Below are 14405 nucleotides of genomic sequence, written 5' to 3'. Positions count from 1 at the left end.
TGTTACAGATGTCCCACTCACGAGAGACTTCCCGAGAGTTTTCCAGAGTGATTGTATCTGTTAATATGCCACCAGAAATGTGAGAGACTTCTAGATGCTCCACAGAGTCGTCCATACTTGACATTGTCTGTTCTCGTTGCAGCCAATCTGGTGGGTGTGTGCTGGTATCTCCTTGTGGTTTTGATTTGCCCTTTCTGATGGCTGGTGAAGTTATTAGCTTTCTAATATCTGCTTTTTCCTTATTAAATTGTGAAATTTCCTGTGTATCCTGGGTCTGAGGTCACTGATAGGTTTCTGCACACGTGGGCACAGGTGTTGTATATACAGAGAAAGCAGCTTCTTTCCTGCCGTGGTTTGCAAGTTCATCTCTTACTAGTGTCCTGATAAACACAAATTCTAAATTTTAATGTAGTCACATTGTCAATGTTTTCCCTTTATGTTGGGTTCTTCTTGAGCCCTGTTTAGGAAATCTTTGCCTGCCCCATGGTAACGAGATGGTCTGTGATGTTTTCTTTTTTAAAAATATTTATTTTTACCTATTTATTTGGCTGTGCTGTGTCTTAGTTGCAGCTCGCGGGGTCTTCTGCCTTTGTTGCAGCATGCAGACTCTCTGGTTGCTGCATGAGAACTCTCCAGTGGCGGCTTGCAGGATCTAGCTCCCTGGCCAGGGATTGCACCTGGGTGCACTGTGTTGGGAGCATGGAGTCTTATCCCCTGGACCACTAGGGAAGTCCCTGTGACATTTTGTTTTAAGAAAAAAGCTTTCGTTAATTTTAGAATAATAAATTAATTTCTCAGACATTGGAGTTGATATTGGGGGAATGTGGACTGCTGGCAGAAGCAATATGACTTTAAGGCTTCCAGTCTGTGTTAGTTTTCTTATGGCTCTTATAAAAAGTGACCACAAACTTGGTGGCTTAAAACAATAGAAAAGTAATTTTTTCATGGTTCTGGAGGCCAGAAGTCTGAGGTTAGTTTCACTGGATGGAAGTCAGGGTGTTGGCAGGGCCATGCTCCCACCGGATCCTCTCAGGGGAAAATTCTTCTTGCTTCTTCCAGCTTCTGGTGACTGCCAGCATTCCTTGGCTCGTAACTGCATCGCTCCAGTTTCTGCCTCTGTCTTCGTGTTTCCTTCTCCTCTCTGTGTGTCAAATCTCCCTCTACCTCCCTGTTAGAAGGACTCCTGTGAACATGTTTAGGGTCCACTCAGAGAATCCCTCCATCTCAAGATCCTTGAGTTAATCAGTCTGCCATTAGGGCTTCCCAGGTGGTTCTAGTGGGAAAGAACCCACCTGCCAGTGCAGGAGACGTAAGAGACAAGGGTTTGATTCCTGGGTCAGGAAGATCCCCTGGAGGAGGGCATGGCAACCCACTCCAGTATTCTTGCCTGGAGAATCCCATTGACAGAGGAGCCTTCCAGGCTAGGGTCCTTAGGGTCGCAGAGTCAGACACGATTGAAGCGGCTTAGCATGTGCCAAAAGCTTTGCCGTAGAAATTAACAGGCATAGGTTCCAGGAATTAGGATGTGAACATCTTGGGGGTGGGGAATGGCATTCCCACAGTCATGAGTCCAAAGTCGTTCTTAAGCTCTTTGACTCCCTTCTCTGTCCACCTTGCCTACCGTCCACTGGTTGCCATAGCGACAGCCATCTCTTTCAGGGAAGGGCGCAGGTTGCTGTCATGAGTGTAAGTGGGCTTCTTAGGCCATATTGGTGGGCTCATTCATCTCTGTCTGCCTGGACAGAGCCTTGGGCAAATATTAAGTAGGTAATATTGTGTGGAAAATTGTTTCTAATGCCCACGAGTAAACCTAATTTCCTTTAACGGGCCAATCAGAGTTTCTTGGGGGTTTCTTTAAATACTAATTGAGCAGTTAGTTTTGGAAGGATACATGTAATAATCTGTGCTTTGCATTTTATCATCAGAATGACTCATTAGTCCAAAGACTTCTTTTTCAAGTCATAATAAACATACAATACGATGATCTTAGATATTCCATTTGAATTTTGATACTTGTTTATAGCATATAACCACTGCTTCAAAAGGTACAGAACATTTCCACCCCCTCAGGAAGTTTCTTTGTGCTTCTTTCCAGTCCATTCCCCTTCCCTTGCCATCTGTTTCTGATTTTTATCACCACGAATTAATTTTGTCTCTTTGGGTTTTATGTATCCGTGGATGGAACCATTAGAGCATATCCTTTTCAGAGTCTGGTCTGTTTAACTCAGAAAGATCTGAGTTTCGTCCTCTTTGCTGCCCTATCAGTCATTAATACTGGATTTCTTTCTGTTGTTGAGTCGTAGTGTATTTGTGAATATACCAGTTTGCTTATCTGTATACTCAGAGGCGGATATTTGGGTGATTTCCAGTTTTTGGCTGTTACAAACCAAACTGCTGTTCGTGTACAGGTCTGTATGTGGACGTGAGCTTCATTTCTCTTGGGTCAGTATTGGGATTGGAATCGTACCTAGGAGAGGTACATGTAGAAACTTAGAATGGCTGGACCATTCTCCACCCCCACTATCAGTGTATAAGTGAGTGGGTCACTCCCCATCCCAGACACGGTCTGTGTTGCCTGTTGGGAACTTTTGGAACCTGAGACTGCCTCCTTCTCCTGGAGTCTCCTTGCTTCTGAGGGGGCAGCCTGCAGGACCACAGGCTGGTGACATGCTTAGACCCTCTTGACAGCCCAGCTTTGCCTCATTTTTGCTGCATGACCTTGGCAATTCGCTTACCTCTGTGGAGTCTGGTTTCCTCATCCGTGCATGATGCCAGCCTTGTAGCGTTGCTGAGAGCTCCTGCAGGCATCGGGCCCAGCACAGGGCCTGGCATACAACAGTTTATTTTCTAGGAGTCTAGTATTGTAGGGGGCTTCCCTGGTGGCTCAGACAGTGAAGAATCTGCCTGCATGTGGGAGACCCAGGTTCAGTCTCTGGGTTGGGAAGATTCCCTGAAGAAGGGAATGGCTACCTACTCCAGTATGCTTGCCTGGGAAATTCCATGGACAGAGGAGCCTGGTGGGCTATAGTCCATGGGGTCACAGAGAGTTGGACACAACTGAACGACTAACGCACACACACACACACACACACACACACACACACGTGTTTTAGACCAGTGGGTGACTTCGTGGAACCTGGGGCTGAGTTGGTGGTCATTTTAGACCCAATATACAGATGTTTCTCAGACTTTCCTCCCCCTGCGCTGGGCCCCAGGTGACAAATGGTTTTATCTGTGTAGTGGTTGCTGGTCTTCACTGGCTGTCCATCACATGGCCTGCCAGGGTGTGTCCCATCAGACAGCAGTTTGAGAATCCTGGGAGGAGAAGAAAGACATGGGCCTTTGTGTCCTGAAAGCAGGATTGAGATGATTGTGCTGGGAACGTGGGAGGCTTTCTGCATGTTTCCTCTGGGTAGCTCCTGATGAGATCCGGGGCCGGCCAAGACAGAATTAGAAAGAAAGCCGTCCACAATTTGGTGTTTGATAACCCGGACTCGATGGATTTGGTCACAACCCAGTGCTGTGTTTGTACCTTGTACAATGATATCAAGAACAACACGGCGATCAGGAAATGTGCACGATCCTGTTCTTTGAGTCACGAATAACTTTTTCACGTTGGGCGGTAGTTTTCAGAGCACTGTGTTTGTATGTGGTTTGGTCCCTTTCTAGAAGTCTGTTGATGAAGATAGAACAAGTTGAAAGGCCCCGACGTCGGTTTTTTTGGCTGCACTGGGTCTTCGTTGCTGGGCACAGGTTTTCTCTAGTTTCAGTAAGTGGGGGCTACGCTCTAGTTGTGGTACGTGAGCTTCTCTTTGTAGTGGCTTCTCTTGTTGGCAGAGCGCAAGCTGTGGGCGTGTGGGCTGCAGTAGTTGGGGCACTTGGGCTCAGTAGTTGTGGCTTGCAGACTCTAGAGCGCAGGGGCACAGGCTTAGTTGCCCTGAGGCATGTGGAGTCGTTTTAGAGCAGGGGTCAATCCTATGTCCCCTGTGTTGGCAGGCAGATTCTTAACCACTGAACCACCAGGGAAGTCCCCAGTGTCAGTTTTTAGTAACTCTTTCCCAGGATGTGTTAAGTGTTCAGGCAGCGCTGGTCACGTGGCTGGTGAACCCCGAGTGGGGACTGGGAACCACCCAGGGATTCAGATTCTCCCAAGTGCGGGTGGGACTCGGTGCCCTGTGTGAGTCCCTTGTTCCAGAGGAGTTAGGTTGATTAGGTGATAGGTACATCCCTGTGACGATCACTCCATCAGAACCGTGGTGGGCTGTGAACTGTTCAGGGAATGCCACCGCAAAGGTTTTCCTGGGCCCTTTGTTGCTAAATCGAATCTGGACAGAAGTGGGAGACTTCCCAAGTCCTGCATGAGCTGGGAGCAGCAGCCCCCAAACACACACACCTTTCTGTGTAATTAGGCCTGATGGAAGGTTCACACCCCACCTACTTGTTGAGGGCCTTTTGTGTATGTGCCAAATGTTGTGCGATATAGCCAGAGAAGACTCTTAATTCAAAAAGATGCGTGCACCCCGCTGTTCATAGCAGCACTGTTCATAGTAGCCAAGACATGGAAACGACCTAAATGTCTGTCAGCAGTTGAATGGATAAAGATTTGGTACGTATACATGATGGAATCTTTGCCATAAAACAGAATGAAATAATGCCATTTGCAACAACATGGATGGATCTAGAGATGATCATACTAAGTGAAGTAAGTCAGACAGGGAAAGACAAATACCATATGATATCACTTATATGTGGAATCTAAAATATGACACAAATGAACAAATTTACAAAACAGAAACAGATTCACAGCCCGAGAGAACAGACTTGTGGTTGCCAGCGGGAGATGAGGGGGAACTATTGGGAGTCTGGGATTAGCAGATGCAAACTGTTCTATGGAGGAATGGATGAACAGCAAGGTCCTACTGCATAGCACAGGGAGCTAGGTACAATCTCCTGTAATAAACCATCATACAAACGACGATGAAAAAGAATATATGTATGTTTAACTGAGTCACTTTACTGTACATGGACATTAACACACATTTTAAATTAACCATACTTCAGTAAAAAAAAAAAAAAAATGCCATGTGAGATGTGAAAGACAGAAGAAAACAGCACAGGTCCTGCCTTACAAGGCCGACAGCCTATGACAGGGGTGGCAGCCTTTTCCTGTAAAGGGTCAGACAGTTAATATCTGGCTTTGTGGGCTGCACTGTCTCCATGGCAACGCCTCTGCTCTTCCATTGGAAACAAGCGGGTGTGTCTGTGTTCCAATAAAACTTTGTTTACAAAACCAGGTGGTGGGCTGGATTTAGCCTATGGGCTGTGGTTTGACCATCCTTGGTCTGAAATGACAGGCAGACCCCTTATTCAGGTCGTCGGGGCAGCTGAGTGTGGTGGCTAAGGGTAAGGATTCTGCGGTCCAGCTTGCATCCCGACCTTGCTGTTTACTATTAATACCTGTGTGGCCTTGGACCGGCTATTTAACCTCTCTGTGCCTTCATTTCTTCATCTGTAAAATGGGGATTTTATAATGACTATGTCATAGGGTTGCGGGGATCAGCTTCCAAACTTCATGGAAAGGGCTCAGAATAGGGCGTGGCACATGGAAAAGGAATGGCTACCCAGTCCAGTATTCTTGCCTGGAGAATCTCATGGACAGAGGAACCTGGCGGGCTACAATTCATGGGGTTGCAAAGAGTTGGACATGACTGAGCGACTAACACTTCTTATGATGTGGGGTGGGGTGGACGGTGGTGATGCTACCTGAGAAGAAGCTCCAGGGAGAGCCCCATCTCCACCTGGGGATAGCAGATAAGTGGCAGGTGAGGGGAGACCTAGGATGTTGAAGAGAGGGGTTCATTGTGCAGCCTGGGGCTTGGGGCGAGCTTCCCTGGTAGAAGTTCTGTGGGTGCAGAGGTTGGGGGGTGTGGAGTGAGGGAGATGGTTTGGTATGGCTGGAACTCAGGTGGTATGTAGGCTGTGGCCAGAGACTAAACGGTAAAAGTAGACCATGCTGGAAAAACCTGCTTCCTGAAGGACTCTCAAGCCACCGACACCACATGTCATAAAATGTCAGTGTTACCAGAACCAGAAGGGATGCCTTTGTGGGCCCAGGGGCCCTTTGATGCTTTAGATTTACAATTTCATCCTTAACATGAGATAAGAGGTGCTACAGATTTATCCCTTCTTCTATAGTCATACAGCCCTAGTTTTTAGCTGTATACGTGCTTTATCCTTGAGAAAACTCTCTGCACCGCGCATTCCCCCTTATAGGGAACAGAGTTGTCACATAGTCGTTTCCTGGAACCTCCTTTGTACCTTTCCCCCTTTTTCCCCTTCTTAAAATGAAGACATGTGGCCAAAACTGGAATATAGACGTGATGTCTGGAATTGCAGCAGTCATCTGGAGTCTTTAGGCAACTGGGATGAAGGCCATAAAGACAGAAGACACCTCTGAGGACTTTGTTGACCAGAAAAGTGAAAGTGTTGGTTGATCAGTCGTGTCTGACTCTTTGCGGCCCCATGGACTGTAGCCCGCCAGGCTCCTCTGTCCATGGAATTCTCTAGGCAAGAATACTGGAGTGGGTGGCCATTCCCTTCTCCAGGGGATCTTCCCGACCCAGGGATCAAACCAAGGTCTCCTGCATTGCAGGCAGATTCTTTACCAGCTGAGCCACCTGGGAAGCCTCAGTTGATCACCTCACAAATCCTGGGTTACTATCTTCTGGAATTTTCTATGATGGGCATAATAAGCCTCATTTTTAAGCCACTATTCACAGCCAAATCTAACCCTGACTGTTGCAGGTGGGATCTCTGTTTTGCAGGTGAAGAAACTGAGGCACAGAGTGACCTAAGTTGCCTTGCTGGTAAGTTATGGATTCAGGATTGGTCTGACTCTGGAGCTTGTTTTCTTTTCACCGCCCTGGAAGGAACTTGGAGACCTTCTCCCCCCTCATTTTATAGATGAGATCACTGAGGGCTTTGCCTCGGGGTAAAGCAGCCACGCATTCCACTGCAAGGCAGTCATTGCTCAGCATTATTCCTCGTTGGCTCTCTCCAGCCCTGGCCTTCCCTGAGAAGGGCCCCTGTGTTGTCATTAGTGAGTTTCTAGCCCAGCGTTGGGTGGAATCTCTTTCTGTGAGTAGTTGATGTTTGGTGGGTTTTTCCTGGTCAGAAACAGGCACTTTTTCGGGCTGTGTGTTCAGGGCTTTCACAGCCTTGTCTCTTGCCTCCTACAGTTCTTCGTAAGGTCTTTCCATGTCTGTCCTGTCCTGTTTTCACTCAGGCTCCCAGGACTGGCTGAGGGGGCTCTTGGACCCTGTGAGTCTTAGGAAGCTCTGGCCAGAGTCTTAATTGCCAGGGAGGCCTCACAAATCCACACTCCCAAATCAGAGTGTGGACTTGGGGTGAAGTGGGATCGCATGTTTTGAATGCGTTTTGCTTTTGGGATTCTTAAGTAGCTGAGTTCCACCCTATTACTAATACCTTAAAAACGGGCCTCCCGACCCCTTTGGCGAACCACTCAGCGCAGAGCTTTACTGTGTACATGTTCCAGCTGACTCATTTCATGGATTGATCCCTAAAAAATGGAACAGGACAAAAGCCAGTTTGTGCTGTGAATGCTGTTGAGAGAGTATTGTTGCACACTTATTTTATATCTGTATCTGTATCATATTGTGTTTTGTCACTTTTTATACTAGCAACATTCTTGCGATCACTTTTACTCACCCGGCTAATCGGCGCCTTTTTCCTTTTTGTGAGAAGTCTGCCCTTGATACCTTGGCCCAAAGTGCATTGTAACACTGTTTTAGTCATTTAACTAATTTGGAGTTTCCTATAACTGAAATTTTTGTTAAACATCAGTTTCTGTGATACCCTTGGAGTGAGCTGAAATTCAGGAAAAGAGTATCGAAAGCCAAAACGCTCTATTTTTTTTTCTCACATTTTTCTCACAAGATAAGATTGACATAAAAGTGCTTTAGAAAATCTCTATCAGGGAAATAGGACTAAACTGATGAAATCAAGCTTAAGCCTGGGGGGAAGTCATTTTTTTGAACATAAGCAAAGCATAACCTAACTAGAAAGAGACTAAATCGCAGTTGCTTATGTCATGAAATTGTCTGAATTTCTGCTTATCTAGAACTGGCTTCCTTTTCCTTTCCAGCAATGTAGCAGTTATTGGTATTCTTAATGTTTTTTTGTTTTGTTTGTTTCCGCCTTTAGTTTTGCTTTTTTAGTTTGTAGCTGTGAATTCCTTTTGAACACTACAAAGTGTACATTTTGTACTAGCTAAATATAACTTGTGATCTGATTTTTTGTGTGTGTGTAAATGACATTATTATGACAGAAAATTTGTGTGCAGTCTATAGCTAACAGTACTGTATCCATGTTAATTATTTGATTTTAATATTTGTACACTGAAGGATTTAGGGGTCAAGGGGCATTATTTTGGCAACTTACTCTCATGTGGTTCTGGAAAAATATATTTACAAAGAGAAAAGAGAGAAAAGATAAGACAACGTGGTGAGATGTTAATAGTTCTTTAGTGATGAGTAGCTCTTTGTATCATTGTTGTAACTTCTCTGCAAGCTTGGAACTTTGTTAAAAAGTTAGCAAGAATTTGTTTGGCCTGTCTTTAATTTTTTGGGCTGCACTGGGCCTTCTTGCTGTGGTCAGGCTTTCTCTAGTTGCAGCGTGTGGAGGGTCTCCAGTTGCAGAGCATGGGTTATAGACTGCGTGAGCTCAGTTTTTGCCCTGTGTGGGCTTCGTTTTTCTGTGGCATGTGGGATGTTAGTTCCCTGAACCAGGGATCAATCTGCATCCCATGCATTACAAGGCAGATTCTTAACCACTGGACCACCAGGGAAGTGTTGGGCCTATTTTTAAAAAAAGGCTATGGGGCATGCAGCATATACTTCTTGGCTGAATGTAGCACATATCTGATAAAAATTACCCAGTTTTCCCTAACTTTAATCATCTCAAGTGGCTGCTAAGACAGCCATTCTGTGGTCTTCATCCACTACTTTTTGGAAGCTGCTTCAGGTGTGGTAAGATAGACAATTCTAGATGTTAACTGGTGGAAATTGTCCGTGCCTGTGAGCAGCTGTCCATGAAACTAGGTAAAGGTGCAGTATTTGCAGCTCATGGAAAGAACGTTCAACCAAAGGCTTGGGAGATTTGTGTTTTTATCCCTTTCCTGTTTTGTTGTTAATTGTCTTTGAATGTCAATCATTTTGTTTTCCATCCATAAATAAGATGAAGTGGGAGATATGTTGCTTGTTCCCTCTGTGACATAGAAAGAATGAACTATCATTTATAACCACTTTAAACCTACAACTTTATTTAGTAAATACATTCTATTATCTAGAATTATGGTGATCTTTGTTCTAAAATTACCTGTAAGCATTTGTCGAATAAAGAGGACAAAGGCAGTGTGTCTTGGGGGTTTTGTGTGATGATGGACTTGCTTTTGGGAGCAGCAGCTCTGGGTGCATCTGATGGCCGTGACTTCAGGACTGTAGATGAAGGCTTTGGAACTGGAGGTGGGCTCAGAGCTTTTCTCCTCTTCCATTGGCCACCCTTCCACTCTGTTGATTGTGTCCTTTGATGCCCAAGAGTTTTAAAGTTGGATATTGTCCTGTTTGGTTTTGCTTTTGTTGCCTGTGCTTTTGGTGTCATATTCAAGAAATCATTGCCAAGTACCATGTCATGAAGCTTTTCGACTCTATTTTCTTTTGGTGTTTTATAGTTTTAGGTCTTATATTTAGATATTTAATCTGTTTTGAGTTAATTTTTGCATACAGTGTAAATTAAGGGCCCAACTTCACTCTTTTGCATGTGGGTATCCAGTTTTCCCAACACCACTTGTTGAAGAGACTCTCTTTTCCCTGCTGAGCATTTTTGGCACCTTTTTCAGAGATCTTATGACCACATACAGAACCACATACTGTATGGGCTCTCTATTCTATTTCATTGGTCCACTTGTCTGTCTTTATGTCAGCACCACAGTATGATGATCACTGTAGCTTTGTAATGTGTTTTGATATTAGAAGTGTGATTCTTTCAGCCTTGTTCTTTTTAAAAATTATTTTGGTTCTTCAGGGTCCCTTGAGATGCTGTATGAATTTTAGAATTAATTTTCCGCAAAAAATGCCACTGGGATTTTGCTAGGGTTTGCACTAAATCTGTAGATCCCTTTGGCTGGTATGAGCTTCTTTAAGATATTAAGTCTTAACAAAATATTAAGTCTTTCAATCCAAAGACATATGGGTTAGCTTTCCATATATTTATATCTTCTTTAATTTCTTTCAGAATGTGCTGTAGTTTTTAGTGTATAAGGCTCTCGCTTTTTTGGTTAGCTTTATTCTTCTAAAATTTTTTTTTGAAGTTTAGTTGATTTACAATATTGTGTTAGTTTCAGGTGTACAGCAAAGTAATTCAGTTATATATATATGTGTGTGTATATCAGTTCAGTTCAGTTCAGTCGCTCAGTCGTGTCCGACTCTTTGCGACCCCATGAATTGCAGCACGCCAGGCCTCCCTGTCCATCACCAACTCCCGGAGTTTACCCAAACCCATGTTCATCGAGTCGGTGATGCCATCCAACCATCTCATCCTCTGTCGTCCCCTTCTCCTCCCGCCCCCAATCCTACCCAGCATTAGGGTCTTTTCCAATGAGTCAACCCTTCGCATGAGGTGGCCAAAGTATTGGAGTTTCAGCTTCAACATCAGCCTTCCAATGAACACCCAGGATTGATCTCTTTTAGGATGGATTGATTGGATCTCCTTGCAGTCCAAGGGACTCCCAAGAGTCTTCTCCAACACCACAGCTGAAAAGCATCAATTCTGCGGCGCTCAGCTTTCTTCACCGTCCAACTCTCACATCCATACATGACCACTGGAAAAACCATAGCCTTGACTAGACGGACTTTTGTTGGCAAAGTAATGTCTCTGCTTTTAAATATGCTATCTAGGTTGGCCATAACCTTCCTTCCAAGTAGTAAGCGTCTTTTAATTTCATGGCTGCAGTCACCATCAGCAGTGATTCTGGAGCCCAAAAAAATAAAGTCTGACACTGTTTCCACTGTTTCCCCATCTATTTCCCATGGAGTGATGGGACCAGATGCCATGATCTTAGTTTTCTGAACGTTGAGCTTTAAGCCAACTTTTTCACTCTCCTCCTTCACCTTCATCAAGAGGCTCTTTAGTTCTTCACTCTCTGCCATAAGGGTGGTGTCATCCGCATATCTGAGGTTATTGATATTTCTCCCGGCAATCTTGATTCCAGCTTGTGTTTCTTCCAGCCCAGCGTTTCTCATGATGTACTCTGCATATAAGTTAAATAGGCAGGGTGACAATATGCAGCCTTGACGGACTCCTTTTCCTATTTGGAACCAGTCTGTTGTTCCATGTCCAGTTCTAACTGTTGCTTCCTGACCTGCATACAGGTTTCTCAAGAGACAGGTCAGATGGTCTGGTATTCCCATCTCTTTCAGAATTTTCCACAGTTTGTTGTGATCCACACAGTCAAAGGCTTTGGCATAGTCAATGTGTATATATATATATATATATATATATATGTATTTTCAGCTTCTTTTCCATTATAGGTTGTTTAGTGAAAGATACTGAATATAATAGTTTAGATTTATTCTTAAGTATTTGTTTTGATGCTATTGTAAACAAAAAACATTTTTTTGTTGATTTTTTAAAAAATTATTTGTTTATATATTCTTCCTCCCTACCCCCCAACTTTATTTTTGATTAGAGTATAATTGCTTCACAGCGCTTTGTTGATTTTTGCCGTCAACATGGATCGGCCATACGTACACACACGTCCCTTCTTGAACCTCCCTCCAGCCTCCATGCTCTGTTGATTTTTTTATCTTGCAACTTTGCTGAATTCTTTTATTACTTCTGACAGGTTTTTAAAATTTTTGTGTGGAGCCTTTAGTAGTTTTTATACATATCATTTGCAAAGCTAATTTTACTTCTTCCTTTCCAGTTTGGAGGCCTTTTATTTCTTTTTCTTGTCTAGTTTCTCTGACCAGAACTTCCAATACTCTGTTGAATAGAGATGGTGAGAGTGGGTGTTCCTGCCGTGTTCCTGATATTAGAGGAAAAGGTTTCAGTCTTTTGCCATCGAGTATGATGTTAGCTATGGACTTTTCATAAATGGCCTTTATTATGTTGAGATAGCGTCCTTCTATTCCTAGTTTGTTGAGTGTCTTTATTATGGAAGGGTCTGCTACCTGCTTTTGTAAATAAAGTGTTATTGAAACACACTCATGCCCATTTGTTTACACCATTTGTTTACACATTGCCCATGTCTATTTTCACTCAACTACAAAGTTGAGTAGTTACAACAAAGACTTTGAGGCCAGCAAAGACTGAAATGGTTACTATCCGGCCCTTTTCTGATTGCTGATTTCAGCTATTAATGTGGTAAACTACATGGATTGCTGTTTGAATTTTGAACCAGCCTTGCTATTCTGGGATAAACCTCACTTGGTAATGGTGTGTTATACTTTTTTATGTTGCTGGTTGCAATCTGTTAATATTTTGTTAAGGACTTTTGCATCTATGTTTATGAAAAGTATTTGTTTGCAGTTTTCTTATAGTGTCTTTGGTTTTGGTATCAGGGTAACGTTGGCCTTAAAATGAGTTGGGAAGTATCCTTCTTGTTATATTTTCTGGAAGAGATTGTGTAGAGTTGGTGTTATTTCTTCCTTAAATATTTGGTAGAAATCACCAGGGAAACCATCTGGCCTGAAGATTTCTTTTTTTGGAAGGGTTTTCAACTACAGATTCATTTTAAAAATAGTCATAAAGCTATTCAGATTATCTGTTTCATCTTGGGTGTGTTTTGGTAGTAAATGTTTTTTGAGGAATTGGTGCATTTCTTATAAATTGTTGAATTTATAGGATGTATAAAGTTACTTCTATTATTCCCTTATTATCCTTTCAATATCTTTGACACCTATAGTGATATTCCCTTTTTCCTTTTTCCTGATATTGATGATTTATGTCTTTGACAGTCTTGCTAGAGATTTATCTATTGATCTTACTAAGAACCAGCTTTTTGTTTCATTGGTAGTTTTTATTATTTTATTTTAAAAATATTTATTTATTTGGCTTAGCTTGGTCTTAGTTGCAGCACATAGGATCTTCAGTGTTTGTTGTAGCATGTGGAATCTTTAGTTGCAGCCTGTGGGATCTAGTTCCGTGACCAAGAATCAAAACGCTCCTTGCGTTGGGAGAACGGAGTCTTAGCCACTGGACCCCCAGGAAATTCCTATTGTTTTCTATTTTTAATTTTTTTTACTTCTGTGCTAATCTTTTAAATTCTTTCCTTCTGCTATTTATATTTAGTTTCTTCTTTTCGTAGCTTCTTAAAGTAGAAGGTTACATTATTAAATTCTTTCATCTTTTCTAGTGTAAATATTTAATGCTATTAGTTTCCCTCAAACACTGCTTTAGTTGCCTTCACATGTTGTGATACGTTGTATCTTCATTTTAGTTTGGTTCAAAGTATTTTCTAGTTTCCCTTGAGTCTTTCTCTTTGACTCATGAATTATTTAGAAATGTGTTAATTTCCAAGTGTTTGAAGATTTTTGTTATCTTTCTGTTACTCATTAATTTCATTATGATCAAAGAACACACTTTGAACTAATTCAGTTATTTAATTTTTATATGGGTTGTTTTATGACCTTGGTTATGTTCTATCTTGGTGAATGTTCCATGTATACTTGAAAAGAATATGCATTCTTTCGTCATTGGGAGAATTGATCTGTAAATGTCAATTAGACCCAGTTCATTGATACTTTTTCAGTTCTTCTATGTCTGATTGACTTTAAAAAGTCTTTATTTTGTAATTTTGGAGCTGTGCTCTAGAAAGGAAGCATAACTCCTGCTTACAATGTGAATGTGATATGTATTCAAAATTTCCCCTTAATTTGTGTTCCTTCACAGACTGCCTTATTTGCGTATTTAATTTTCCTGACTATAACCTGCATAAAGTCATAGGAGCTTGATATTTGTTCATTTTTGGGGAAGCACACAAACATTAAAGGGCAGGTGCTCTTCACTTTGTTTTATGAGATCTTCTCCCTGACTCTCTGGCACCTGTCATTATTTTAGGTAAATTCCTGAAAAATCAGTTTTGGAGCTACTTTGAAATGTTTTCGGACAGTTTAGCTGAGTCCAATTCAGAATTAATGTAAATATATTGGTTACCAACTGAAGATTGATGTAAAGAATTATGCGTTGGTTCTGGGAATTCCCTGGCAGTCGAGGTTAGTGTTTGGTGCTTTCGCTGCCATGGGCTCGGCTTCCATTCTGTAAGCTGTGTGGCACAGCCAGAAGACAAAATATGTGCACTGATTCTACTGAGTGGATGAATGGCCACT

General features: G+C 42.6%; 1 protein-coding gene across 8 annotated transcripts in view; it reads left to right on the top strand.

Moving 5' to 3' along the window:
• The window catches only part of OSBPL10 (oxysterol binding protein like 10), a 330377-nt gene that overhangs the window by 29838 nt on the left and 286134 nt on the right, over nucleotides 1–14405 (top strand). Inside the window, exon 1 of one of the 8 annotated variants that reach the window (XM_081526991.1) lies at nucleotides 5265–5403. The exons of the other annotated variants lie outside the window; for them this stretch is intronic. The gene's annotated coding sequence lies outside the window, so the exon portion shown is untranslated. Of the gene's footprint in view, nucleotides 1–5264; nucleotides 5404–14405 lie in introns of those variants that run through there. 8 annotated transcript variants of the gene reach the window in all.

Source organism: Giraffa tippelskirchi, chromosome 9, assembly GCF_054371585.1.
Source record: "Giraffa tippelskirchi isolate mGirTip1 chromosome 9, T2T-mGirTip1v1.2.pri, whole genome shotgun sequence".
Lineage (NCBI taxonomy): Eukaryota > Metazoa > Chordata > Mammalia > Artiodactyla > Giraffidae > Giraffa > Giraffa tippelskirchi.
The sequence above is the reverse complement of the archived record's forward strand: the minus strand, read 5'-3'. Positions and strand labels throughout refer to the sequence as shown.